Raw genomic sequence first — 13,846 nt, forward strand, 5'->3', positions numbered from 1 at the left:
AAAGGGGAAGGATCTATGGGAAATCAGGACCCTGAGACTGATAGTCCCCAGGAACAATGGGGAGAGGCCAATGCTCCAGCTCAGCCTGAATGATAGGGCAGGCAGGCAGGCTAATCGGAGAGTCAGGGAGGTCCCGTCCTCCGTGTGAGCTGGATTTGCCTGGGTCAGACAGAGTGGGGCGGAGCTAAGGAGAAAGCAGGGGCCCAAGCTAAACTGGGGAGCAGAGCTGGGCCAGAGCCAGAGGGACCAGAAAAGCAGCCCAGGAAGCAGGTCAGTGCCGGGAGCAGAGTCACAGAAGCAGCCTGCAGAGCAGACCTGTCCTGGGAGCAGAGCTGCAACAACCAGAGGCAGAGGGGCCAGAGAAGCAGCCCAGGGAGCTGGAGGCAGAGGTGCAGCAGTGCAGTGACAGAGTGGTGGAGCTGCGGCTGGAGCAGTCCGGAGTTGGGTGGGGTGAGCAGCTGGGGAGTGCGAGGGGGACCCTGGGCAGCGGGCCCAGCACAGGGAGACACCTCAACCAAGAGGCTCTGCAGGCCGGGCTTTGATCGTAACCCCGACAGGGTGGGGGCAATACTGGGAAGAAGGGTCCTATCACTTAGAGCCTGAGAGCGTGTGGCCACCACCAGAGCAAGTGTCCAACCCACAGCATCCCTGCAGCACAGCCAGGGCCTGAGAAGAAGGCCGGGGATTTACAAGGAACAGACTGTGAACTGCCCAGACATTCCAGAGACGCTGTTTGTGATGTTCCCTGCCACAGAGCGGGGTGATGTTTCCTTTAACCTTTCCCATTTTTCCTTATTCTTTTTAAAATTAATTTGTTGATTAAATAACTTGCATTTGCTTTAAATTGTATGTAATGGTCAGTGGGTCAGAGAAGTGCCCAGTGCAGAGAGAGTACCCTGGAGTGGGGACACCCTAGCCCCTGTCCTAGGTTACTGCAGCAGGGTTGGGGGTCGAGCCCCCAAGGAATCCTGGGCCCAGGTTTGTTGGGGTTACGAGGACTTTGCCAGACAGGAGAGTGGAAGGGGAGCCCTCAAGGGCAGGGAGGCCATTGGGTAAAGGAAGTGGGAGCGAGGACTCAGATCCTTTCGCTAGCCCACTTCTCCGGGGTAGTGCAGAAGCCAGGAAAGTTCCCCACAGTAGCGGGACTATTCCTCTGCTTACACACCTAAGGATGCGGTGAATTCTCCATCGCTTGAAATCTTTAAATCAAAACTGGTTATCTTTCTAACAGATACGCTATAGTTTAACCTGAAGTTATAGCTTAATGAAGAAATTATTGGTTGAGTTTGTCTGGCCCGTGTTATGCAGGAGGTCAGATAAGATTATCACAATGTCCTTCTGACCTTAAAATCTATGAATCGGTTGACGCTGTTTTTTTGATGTCCTAAAATGAAACTACTTAGGCTTTGTTTTGTTTGAAATGATGAATTAAGAATAGCAGGTGCTTTGCAATCACTATCATTTAGCAACATTAAATCACATTAAATATGAAAGTAATCTGATCTTATTGGCATTTTTGTTGAATTAACTCTATAGTGTGGTGACATATAATCTGCAGAACAATTCTTTTCTCTGAACCCTGAAGCTGTTGCTGTGGCTTATATTTACTGTTTTTATATCACTGAAGAGAATATTGTTTTGACTCATTTTTTGTGTGTTTCTCATGTACATATATTCAGAAGTCTGTGTTGTAAAATGGATGAGCATTCTTGTTAATTACATTTAATTATGCAGTTTAGAAAAACTCATTGTATTTGTCTCTTCTAACCGGAAGTATTGTGCGTTGTATTTGCAATAAGTTTGCTACAGGACAGGTTTGAAAATCTATATGACTGAATTAATCAGTGGCTCATTTCTGCAGACCTCCAGAATTGTGGAGGTTGTTGGACATGGCAATAATGAGCTCTGCAAAGTAGAAAGGAATATTTTATAACCTATTAATTCAGAAATACATTGCAACAAATAGCCTCTTGGTGATATTATAGCATAGTATAAACTATCACATAAGCTCTGCATAATGTGTATACAAAAGATACTTTAAAGTACAGGAGATGTGTGGCTTGTAAAACATAAGGAATCACAATTCAGTTTGCAAGCACAGCTATTTCATCTTGAATTGGATTTTGTTTGAATGCAGAAAATGTTTCCCTGTTTAAGTAAAGCCAAGAATTCTGATGCCTAAAAGGTACCTGCTGTTGTAGTATCTTTCAAGCACAAGGATTTCTTTTTCTAGTTTACGACAGTAAAAGAACTAGGTTTTGTAGTACAAAAAGCTGCAGTTTTTCAAATATGTACTGTTTGTGCACTCTCCCCCCACCTTAACCAACAGCCTGAAATATAGATCTCAGGGGTATCGTGCAGCAGTACCTGCTGAGAAGGATGAGCAATTATATGCTTCCCAAACAACTCTGCCTGCCAGTTCTTATATCTGACTCAGCATGATGCGCTGCTATAGAATCTGGTCTTATTGCCCCAGGATAACTGTTTTGTTCTGCCAAGGAGAGCAATTCCCAAATCTACAAAACTTCTCTCTGAAATGCTGCCACACTTGCACCGCCACTCTCCAACTCCAAAGGAAACTGCACTCGTTGATTATGGGCTAAATTCTGGGCCATTAAAGTTATTACAGATTTTGCCCTTGATTGTTAAATGGAATTCTGCTTGAGCCACAACTGAGCTGAATCATCTTATAAGCAGAGGAACCAGACCCATGTTGTATGGGTTCCTTCCCCACTCTGAACTCTAGTGTACAGATGTGGGGACCCACATGAAAGACCCCCTAAGCTTCTTTATACCATCTTAGATTAAAACTTCCCCAAGGCACAAAGTCTTTGCCCTTGGATTAGGTAAAACGCTGCCACCACCAAGTGTTTTAGACAAAGAACAGGGAAAGGACCACTTGGAGTTCCTATTTCCCCAAAATATCCCCCCAAGCCCTTACACCCCCTTTCCTGGGGAGGCTTGAGAATAAACAAGATGAGCACAAACCCCTTGGATTTTTAACACCCAAAAACCCCAATCAGATTCTTAAATCAGAATTTTATTAGAAGAACAACAACAACAGAAAAAGATAAGAGAACAACTCTGTACGATCAGAATGGAAGATAATCTTTCAGGCAGTCAGATTCAAAACATAGAGAATCCCTCTAGGCAAAACCTTAAGTTACAAAAAGACACAAAAACAGGAATACACATTTCCTCCAGCACAGAGAATTTACAAGCCAAAACAAAGAAAACCTAACGCATATCCTAGCTAGATTACTTACTAACTTCACAGGAGTTGGAGAGCTTGCATCCTTGATCTGTTCCAGGCAAAGGTAACACACAGACAGACAAACCTTTCCCCCCCCTCCTCCAGATTTGAAAGTATCTTGTCCCCTCATTGGTCATTTTGGGACAGGTGCCCTTAGCTTCTTAACCCTTTACAGGTGAAAGGACTTTGCCTCTGGCCAGGAGGGATTTTATAGCACTGTATACAGAAAGGTGGTTACCCTTCCCTTTATATTTATGACACCCCCCCCCCCAAATCTCAGCTAGGGTGAAACACTGACTGTGATTTCTTCCTGGAGCTCTAGGAGAAAACAGAGTTAATAAGACACATGCATCTCTAAATATACTACTAACTGTATAAAGACTAACAATATTTTCCACATCTCAAGGACGATTTTAACCAGTTGATTCTGGGAAAATTTCACGGGAGAGTGCATCAGCCACTTTGTTAGAAGCTCCTCAAATGTGTTGTATGTCGAAATCAAAATCTTGGAGAGCTAAATTCCACCAAAGAAGTTTTTTGTTATTTCCCTTGGTGGTATGAAGCCACTGTAGTGCAGCATGGTCGGTTTTCAGGTGGAAACGCCGTCCCCAAATGTATGGACGTAGCTTTTCCAGAGCATAGACAATGGCGTAACATTCCTTTTCACTGATTGACCAGTGGCCTTCCCTCTCAGAGAGCTTCTTGCTGAGAAACACAACAGGATGGAATTCTTGATTCGGTCCTTCCTGCATTAAGACTGCTCCCACACCACACTTGGATGCATCTATTGTTACTAGGAACGGTTTGTCAAAGTCTGAGGCCCTTAGCACAGGGTCAGACATGAGTGTCGCTTTAAGCTGGTTAAAGGCCTTTTGACACTCTTCAGTCCACTGAACTGCATTTGGCTGTTTCTTTTTGGTTAGGTCTGTCAGTGGGGCGGCGATTTGGCTGTATTGCGGTACAAATCACCTGTAATATTCGGCCAAGCCTAAGAAGGATTGGACTGTTTCTTTGACTTTGGGACAGGCCACTTTTGGATAGTATTCACTTTGGCCTGTAGGGGGTTGATAGTTCCTTGACCCACCTTGTGTCCAAGGTAAGTCACTCTGTTTAGGCCTGTTTGACACCTCTTAGCCTTAACAGTTAGTCCTGCCTCCCTTATGCACTCAAAGACTTTTTGTAGATGTTCCACGTGTTCTGCCCAGGAATCTGAAAATATGGCCACATCATCAAGGTAGGCGATTGCATATTCTCCCAATCCCGCTAGGAGCCTATCTACAAGTTTTTGGAAGATGGTGGGTGCATTCCACAGCCTGAAAGGGAGCACATTAAATTCATACAGCCTGACATGTGTGGTGAAGGCTGACCTTTCCTTGGCGGATTCATCTAGCGGTACCTGCCAATACCCCTTGATTAAGTCCAAGGTAGAGATGAACTGGGCCCGTCCCAGTTTCTCCAATAGTTCATCTGTGCATGGCATTGGATAGTTATCTGGGTGAGTTACAGCATTTCGCTGTAATGGTAGTCCATGCAAAAACGTATCTCCCCATCTGGTTTGGGAACTAGAATCACTGGAGATACCCATGCACTGCCAGAGGGGTGGATTACCCCCATCTGTAGCATATCCTGGATCTCCTGTTCTATAGCAGTTTTAGTTTGAGGAGACACCAGGTAAGGTTGGGCTTTAATTGGGTGAGCATTACCTGTGTCAGTGGAGTGGTATGCCCTTTCAGTCAGTCCTGGGGTGGCTGAGAACATCGGGGTGTAGCTAGTGCAGACCTCCTTGATCTGCTGTCGCTGCATACGCTCAAGGGTCATGGAGAGGTTCACCTCTTCCACGCCACCATCACTTTTCCCTTCATAGTAGACACCTTCAGGCCACTCAGCATCATCTCCTCCCTGGGCTGTAAACTGACAAACCTTTAATTCTCTGGAATAAAAGGGCTTTAGAAAATTAATATGGTACACCTTAGGCTTTCGGTTTGAGGTGGGGAATGCTATGAGATAATTAACAGCTCCCAGGCACTCTTGGACCGTGAACGGCCCTTCCCATGACGCTTCCATTCTATGGGCCTGGAGCACTTTTAAGACCATGACCTGGTTCCCTACTTTGAAGGACTTCTCTCTAGCATGTTTATCATACCAGACTTTTTGCTCTTCTTGAGCATCTTTTAGGTTTTCTTTAGCAAGGGCTAAAGAGGTTCAGAGAGTGTTTTGTAGGTTGGTTACAAAGTCCAGAATGTTAGTTCCTGGAGAAGGTGTAAACCCATTGCTGCTTCACCAACTGTAATGGCCCCTTAACGTCGCAGCCATATACAAGTTCAAATAGTGAAAACCCTAAACTGGGATGTGGTACACCTCTGTAGGCAAAGAGCAGCTGCTGCAACACTAGGTCCCAATCATTGGAGTCCTCATTTATGAATTTACGTATCATGGCCCCAAAGTTCCATTAAACTTCTCCACCATGCCATTTGTTTGATAGTGGTAAGGAGTGGCAACCAAGTGATTTACCCCATGAGCTTCCCAAGGGTTTTCCATAGTTCCTGCATCTGTAAGGATGTCAGAGGGCCAACCTACCCTGGCAAAAATGTCTGTTAGTGCCCAGCACACACTTTTATCCCTGGTGTTGCTTAGAGCTACTGCTTCCGGCCATCGGGTGGCAAAATCCATGAAAGTCAGTGTGTAGTGCTGTCCTCTGGCTGTCTTTTTCGGAAAAGGACCCAGAATATCCACAGCTACTCTCTGAAATGGAACCTCAGTGATGGGGAGTGGCTGTAGAGGGGCTTTGACCTGGTCTTGGGGTTTTCCCACTCTTTGGCACACCTCACAAGACTGGACATAGGTAGAAACATCCTTGCACATTCCTTCCCAGTGGAACAACTTTCCCAAATGGTCTTTGGTTCTGTTCACCCCAGCATGGCCACTAGGATGATCGTGGGTTAAGTTCAAGAGCTTGACCCAGTACTTAGTTGGAACTACCAACTGTCTCTGAGGATGCCAGTCTTCCTGGTGTCCACCAGAAAGAGTTTCTTTGTATAAAAGTCCTCTTTCTACAACAAACCTGGATCGATTAGAAGAGCTGAGAGGCGGTGGCTTGCTCCGTGTTGCCGTCCAAGCTCTCTGGAGGCTTTCATCTGCTTCCTGTTCGGTCTGGAACTGTTCCCTTGATGCTGGAGACATCAGTTCCTCATTGGATTGTGGACCTGGGCTTGGTCCCTCTGGAAGCGATGCAGGTGATGGGGCTGTTTCCGTTGACTGTGAACCGCTCTCCGTTGGTGCACTATGTTGAGGTTCAAGCTCCGGCTGAGCCTCTTGTGTAGGGTTATCTGCTGCTGCCAGTGCAGTTTTGGTGGGACCCTCTGGTGTTGGGGTTGCAAGCACTGGATTCCGTGCTGGCAGTGGTTCTGGTGCTGGTTGTTCCACCGGTTCTGGTTCTGGGACTGGCTCTGTCTGGGTCCCTGGGACTGGATCCACTACTGCTGTTGCAGATGTTGGCATGGGGTCTGGTTCCATCACATCTGACTGGGTCCTGGTAGAAGTCTCCGGAACAGAGGTAGGTGTGACAGCTTGCTTAGCCTGGCTGCAGGTGACCATTCCCACCCTCTTGGCTAGCTTCACATGATTGGCCAAGTCTTCCCCCAACAGCATGGGGATGAGATAATCATCATAGACTGCAAAAGTCCACATTCCTGACCAGCCATTGTACTGGACCAGCAACTTGGCTGTAGGCAAGTCAAAAGAGTTTGACTTGAAGGGTTGAATTATCACTTGGACCTCTGGGTCGATTAAATTGGGGTCCACTAAGGAAGCGTGGATAGTCGACACTTGTGCTCCAGTGTCCCTCCATGCTTCTTCTCGCCCACACTCACAGTTTCCCTCTGCTCCAAGGGTATCTGGGAGGCATCTGGGCCTGAGGACCTTTGGTGGGACCCTGGTGCAATGGGGCAGTTGGGGTTCTTGGGGCAGTTGGCCTTTTACATGCCCTGGCTTGTTACATTTAAAACATCGCCCATCTGCCTGGTCACTGGGGCAAGGTGGGTTTCTGGAGAATGGTGTGATGAGACTATAAGGTGTCTGGTGTTTTTCTTGGGGTGTAGTCGGGGCTTTGGGTTGCCCCCAGTAGTAGGGTGTGGTCTGAGGTCTGGTATCCGCTCAAACTGCGACCAGGGTTGTTCCTCTCTCCTCCCTCCACCCGTTTTGTTCCGGTTTGCCCCGCCTCTCTGGTGGTCTGGGATTGCTTGTATTGATCAACATAAGAAGCAAGACTTCCTGCTGAGTCCATTTTCTTATCCCATAAACACTGTTTTATATCATCCTTGGACATATTCAGGAATTGCTCCTGTATCATTAAATCCTGCATTCCTCCAAAGCTAGTTACATCCCGTTCCTTTGAGCCATTTATCAAACAGCTCTGTCATATGGTTTACATAAGCCCCATTACTTAGTCCAGGCCCTCTCTTAAGGGTTCTAAATTTTACTCTGTAAGTTTCAGGTGTAACTTGAAATTCTTTTAAAACCAAATCCTTGAATTTATCATAGTCAGAAGCCTCATCAATAGGCATCTTATTGAATATGTCCAGAGCTCTTCCAGTCAATTTTGCAACCAATGTGATCATCTTGTGACCATCAGGAATTTTATGGAGTGTGCACAGTCTCTCAAAGGTGAGAAAATATTCAGCAATATCACTGGATTCATCATACTGTGGACATAGTCACTCCCATTTGTGGATTGTTGGGGAAGGATTGTTAAGGTTATTCGGTATACTCTGCTGAGTCCTTGCCTTCTCTATCTCCAGTGCATGCTTCCTCTCTTTTCCCCTCTCCTCCATTTCTTTTGCTTTTGCCTCCTTAGCTCTCTGGTGGGCAGCCTCCTCTGCCTCCTTAACTCTCTGGTGGGCGGCCTCCTCTGCCTCCTTATCTAGTCGTTTTAATTCGAGCAGTCTCTGGTGTTCTTTTTATTTCTCTTCTGCTTCCAGTCTGGCTCTCTCCAGTTTCTGTAAGGCATTGCTTTCTGTCATCTTAGCCTTTCTGTTTTAAACCTAGCTATACCCGAGAGTTAGAAAGGAAAAAAAAAAAAAAAACCTGGCTTGTAAAATTTGCTGTGCTGTAACCTGATACCTTTGTCTCTGATAGCTCTTCCCTGCCTACAGAAAAATCCTTTTGTTATGTTTGTCCCCAGGCAAAGAGACAGAACCTGCAACTGTAATTACCTTTTAAAAAACTTTTTTAAATCCTGCTGTGCTTCTGGTTCAAAATGATCCCACCGCTCTGCCACTGTGTCAGGGTTCCTTCCCCACTCTGAACTCTAGGGTACAGATGTGGGGACCTGCATGAAAGACCCCCTAAACTTATTTCTACCATCTCATTTTAAAACTTCTCCAAGGCACAAAGTCTTGCCCTTGGATTAGGTAAAACACTGCCACCACCAAATGTTTTAGACAAAGAACAGGGAAAGGACCACTTGGAGTTCCTATTTCCCCAAAATATCCCCCCAAGCCCTTACACCCCCTTTCCTGGGGAGGCTTGAGAATAAACAAGATGAGCACAAACCCCTTGGATTTTTAACACCCCAAAACCCAAATCAGATTCTTAAAAATCAGAATTTTATTAGAAGAACAACAACAACAGAAAAAGATAAGAGAACAACTCTGTATGATCAGAATGGAAGATAATCTTTCAGGCAGTCAGATTCAAAACACAGAGAATCCCTCTAGGCAAAACTTTAAATTACAAAAAGACACAAAAACAGGAATACACATTTCCTCCAGCACAGAGAATTTACAAGTCAAAACAAAGAAAACGTAACGCATTTCCTAGCTAGATTACTTACTAACTTCACAGGAGTTGGAGAGCTTGCATTCTTGATCTGTTCCAGGCAAAGGTAACACACAGACAGACAAAAACCTTTTTCCCCCCTCCAGATTTGAAAGTATCTTGTCCCCTCATTGGTCATTTTGGGTCAGGTGCCAACAAGGTTACCTTAGCTTCCTAACCCTTTACAGGTGAAAGGACTTTGCCTCTGGCCAGGAGGGATTTTATAGCACGATATACAGAAAGGTGGTTACCCTTCCCTTTATATTTATGACACACGTATATGACTGTGATAGAGAAAAGTAGTCTACCTGTGTATTCTGCTTTGATCTGGTTTTTCTGTGTCTTTAAAAAGTTAATTATAATAATAATACCTAGCTCATATGTGGTACCAATAGATCTTTACAATGGAGGTCAGTATCATTATACTTATTTTTTACAGGCATGGAAATGTAGGCACAGAGCTAAGAAGTGGCTTGCCCAAAGCCAAGCAGCAGACCAGTGGCAAAGACAGGACTGGAACCCACGTCTCCTGAGTCCTACTTCAGTGCAACACTGATTCCATTATGGCAATCTTTAGGATGGAATTTCACTATAGGGGAAAAGGCTTTCAAAAATATTATTGGCTTAATATGGATATTGTTACATTCAGATTACCACTTGACATATGGTACATTCTATCTAGGATGTGGTGGGTGAAAACCTATCAAATGCAACAAATCTTTTTTCTTTGGCTGCTCCAGGAAGCCCCTAAGCGTCAGATTTTTCAAAACAGCTCAGTATCCACAAAAGGGCCCTGATTTTTCCAATGGACTATGAATCATATGAAATGTTTAGGGACTGCTTTATTCCTATTATGGAGCATTATTAATGAGAGTGCACACACTATTGCAGTGAGAAAAGGATGGTTTAGAAGGGCACAGAATTCTAACCTTCTTTACCTTTCTCTGAGAATCTGCATTGACCTGACATTTCACTTTGTTTGGCTGCCAGAGGAAAAGGCTAGTAGTATTCCCTCTGTTTCAAATTAGTGTTTGACATGAAATATGCCTGTTGAAACCTACTTATCGATTGTAGATCACTTTTTAGCAAACTGATGATAGCTTTTAGAGACAAGGAATGTGTGTCTTTCACCTGACTAAATTGTTTGGTAATGCCCCTAAAGTTGAAAAGAATAGGATTATATTTGTCACTGGAAAATTCCACTTCCTCAGAAATCTTTATGAGTGCTGTGAAACAAGTTTGCTCTAACCTTGCCTTATAAGTTATAACCTGACAAACCAGATTCCTGGAGCTTAAAAATGTTGGCTATGCCACAATGAATGGAGCATCACATTTCATGTGTTTTTATTTTTTGTTCTTTACGGGTCTTCTGCAGTACCACTGTTGATTGCCTGATGGCACGATAGAATTTTAATAGTTCCAATTTCAGGCACAATTTGTTTTGTGCTGAAGTGACACCCTATTTCAGTGGGGCTAAACTAATGCAACTAGTCAGGTGCAAAAAAGTTTAGGGGGAATTTTCAAGAATGGAGACTGCAATGACAGACATTTATTGTGTGGATTTACATATACAGGTATTTATATTTAATTTTTTAAAAGAATGCAATAAAATGTGAAATATGACGATAGTGATTCTTTCTCATCAAAATGGGTATTTGTTATCAATCACCTTAACTGAGTATAGTTGCAATGAAGTTTTACTGACTCGTGGGTGTGCTAACTATTTAATTACATTCTATGGAGTTTGCTTCTTCTATCCATGCCTTACCAAACTGTTCCAGTAACAGCACAGTTGCATTTGGGGATGAATAAATTATGGATGATATAATTATATATTCTCTGTCTTTACTGTAACTGTAATTATAATTAATAATGCCCATTGGATAGAAACTATTATCAGCTAGTGTTTCAATAGGAACTATTTTCTTGGTTTAATTTTGTGAAAGGCATTGAAAAACCATAAAAATAATTGCAGTCCTTTTTCAAGGACCTGAGTCTTAAAAACTAACTTTTGGTCTGTGTTAATTATGGCTGTGAAACATGGATATTCAAACAATTGATAATAAAGAAGCTACAATCCTTTGTTTCATGGTGTTAGAAGAATTCTGAAAATATCATGGATAGGTCACGTAACCAATGAAAAAGTATTGGCTATTACTGAAACACAGCAAACGCTAGCCAGAGTTCTTATGAAGAGAGAGATTTGTTTTGTCAGTGTACATTTTAAGAGGTTCAGCAGTCAATGCATGTTTATGTACGCTGGAAGGGAAAGTTGATGGCAGAAGAACACAAGGCAGAAAAAGGATATCTTGGATGGACAATGTTGTGAGGAAAATCCACAGCCAAACCAGGGATGCTCAGTCCCTTGTCTCTCCAACAGAGGACAACTGAATGGGGGTGCTCTGCGACTGCGGGGTCTATTTCCAATCCACCCTCAAGTCACACCTCTGGGCAGAGTTCCTCTGGGCTATGTCCACTGCTTCCCTGGGTGCTTTTGAGGAGCAGTGGGAGCTGTCCAGGGTTCTTTGCTTGGTGTCCCCCTCTAGATCCCTGATTTTATACCTGTGACCGTCACTTCCATCTCTGTTTTTCATTGGTTGTCCCCCAAAATTATTTGATGCCTGAGCCTAGTGACTCATCCCTTAAACTTGGGGTGGGGGTGGAGGAGGCTATAGATTTGGGCAGGCTTATGCCCACCCATCCCCAGTGCCTCAATAAGTGTTCTTCCAACAGAGCTGTGGCGAGTCACCAGTCAGGCATGCAGCAACAACTCAGCTGCACTAACTTACACTTCCCACAGAGCCTGCAGTGACTCATCCTTTGGGCATGTGGTGGCAGCATATCCTGGAGTAGAGGGTGGGTCAGATGGCCCCACGCTCAGGTATTCCCCCAACCCTGCAAGAGTTCAGTCTGTGCAACCTGTGCAAGCCTGCAGGAACCCTCCTGCAGGCTTGCAGTGTACTAGACTTCCTAGACTCCCAGCCTGCTCCTGTTCCTTTTCCTGCCCCCACCTTGCCCAAGCCCTGTTCCAGTCTTATCCTTGCCCTACCCTGACCTTATTCCAGTCCTATTACTGACCCATTCCAGCCTTGTCTCCGCCTCCTGACCGCCTCGGACTCTGACCACCTGGCTTCAACCTTTGGCCTGTATCTGGACTCCAGCTACAGTACTGATTTTGGCTTGGCTATGGACTCTTGGTTCTGACCTCAGATCTTAATCCCAGCACTACCCTTGGCTCAGTCCCGGCCCTATGTCTGGCTTCAACATTCACTCCAACCACTAAGGCTGACTATTGGGAGGTATTGCCTGACAGATGTGGTATCTTGGGTGGCTTGAAAGGACTATTCATTCTCAAAGAGATCAGCAGAGATTCATACAGAATGGATTACCATGGTTGCAAGCCTCCACACAGATACCACATCAGAAGAAGAGTACCTAAGTTGAGGAATAGTCAATATCTTATGGGAGGTATCTTTTAACTCCATTTCATGTTGATGGGAATGAAGGGTACTGTACACTTTGCAGGGTTAGATACTCTGGCCAAGATTTTCAAAGGGAGGAGTCTGATATTGGGTGTACAAAATCATACCTTAAGGGAACCTGATTCTCAGAAAATACTGAGCACTGACCATCTGAAAATCAGGCCCTGTAATGTCTCAAGTTAAGTACCCCAAAAGTGAAGCACTCAAAATCATTAGACATTTGAAAATCTTGACTTTTATCTTCCCATGCAGAATTGTTTACAATGTGTGTATTACTGTATTGTGTTCTGTGCTAACTAATATTTCCTGAATGATTGAAAGCACTATGCTTTTGGTGAAGCATGAAATGAAAAAAAGAGAAGCAAGATCTTGTCCTAGTATTGCCAGGACTTATTGCTGAAATGCTAGAGAACTTTGGTAATGTTTCTTATGCAAAATGAGTTTGCAAGGCTGATGATGCTACAAACCCTTTCCCACATTGATTGCATCGCAGAAAATGCTGAGGACATAACTTGAACAAGAGATGTGCTAGGCAATCTGAAAATGAGATTGCCATAAGTAAAGCTTCAATTCAGCACATGCCTAGCTTTAAATTCATAGTCCCACTGAAGTCAATAGCCTGGATTCACTAAGTCTGCTTTTTGCTGCAGAATTGTAAGCAGAGCAGGTAACTAGAGATCAACAGACAAACTCTCAGTTGACATATAACTGGCAGAGTTGATATAGCCACCTCCTCCAGCAGTTGCTCCCATAACTTCTGGTGTAAAGGGAGGGGAGGAAAAGGTATTCTAGGGATCAGGTTGCGGAAGAGGACATAGTGGGGTAGAATAAGGCTTCTCTGCAACTGATCCTCCATGGGTGAGAGGTTTCTGAAGGTTCAGATTAACTTCAGTGAGGCTACTCATATGTGTGGATAGAATTAGTCATGTGCTTAAATACCTTTCTGAACCAAGCCCAAAGAGGCAGAAATCCTGTGTTGTCTCTGTTAGTAGACTGTAAGATCTTCAGTACCATGTACATCAAAATATATACATTTATAGTACTTTAAATAAATGCTTTATAACATCAAAAATAGATTATTTTATTTTCCTTTCCTCCCGTTTCTCATCTCTGGACTTCCTTCCTCACCATACTCATGCACGGTATTCCTTCCCACTCTTTGTGCTTTGAAAAGCTATGATCTATAGGCAGATTCCTTCTTAAAACGCACTCTATCAAGCAGTTCTTTCTAAAATAATCCATACATTTAAGAAGTGTGTATTTAAACCAAACATTTTTTAAAACACCTGTGAATGGC

General features: G+C 44.1%; 1 long non-coding RNA gene across 1 annotated transcript in view; it reads left to right on the plus strand.

The window, feature by feature from the left end:
• The window catches only part of LOC142072007 (uncharacterized), a 28,628-nt gene extending 17,499 nt beyond the window's left edge, over positions 1–11,129 (plus strand). Inside the window, exon 3 of the long non-coding RNA XR_012668289.1 lies at positions 9,507–11,129. This is a non-coding gene — a long non-coding RNA (uncharacterized LOC142072007). The remainder of the gene's footprint in view (positions 1–9,506) is intronic.
• Positions 11,130–13,846: the final 2,717 nt, after the last annotated feature.

The sequence above is a fragment of the Caretta caretta genome, chromosome 5 (assembly GCF_965140235.1).
Source record: "Caretta caretta isolate rCarCar2 chromosome 5, rCarCar1.hap1, whole genome shotgun sequence".
Lineage (NCBI taxonomy): Eukaryota > Metazoa > Chordata > Testudines > Cheloniidae > Caretta > Caretta caretta.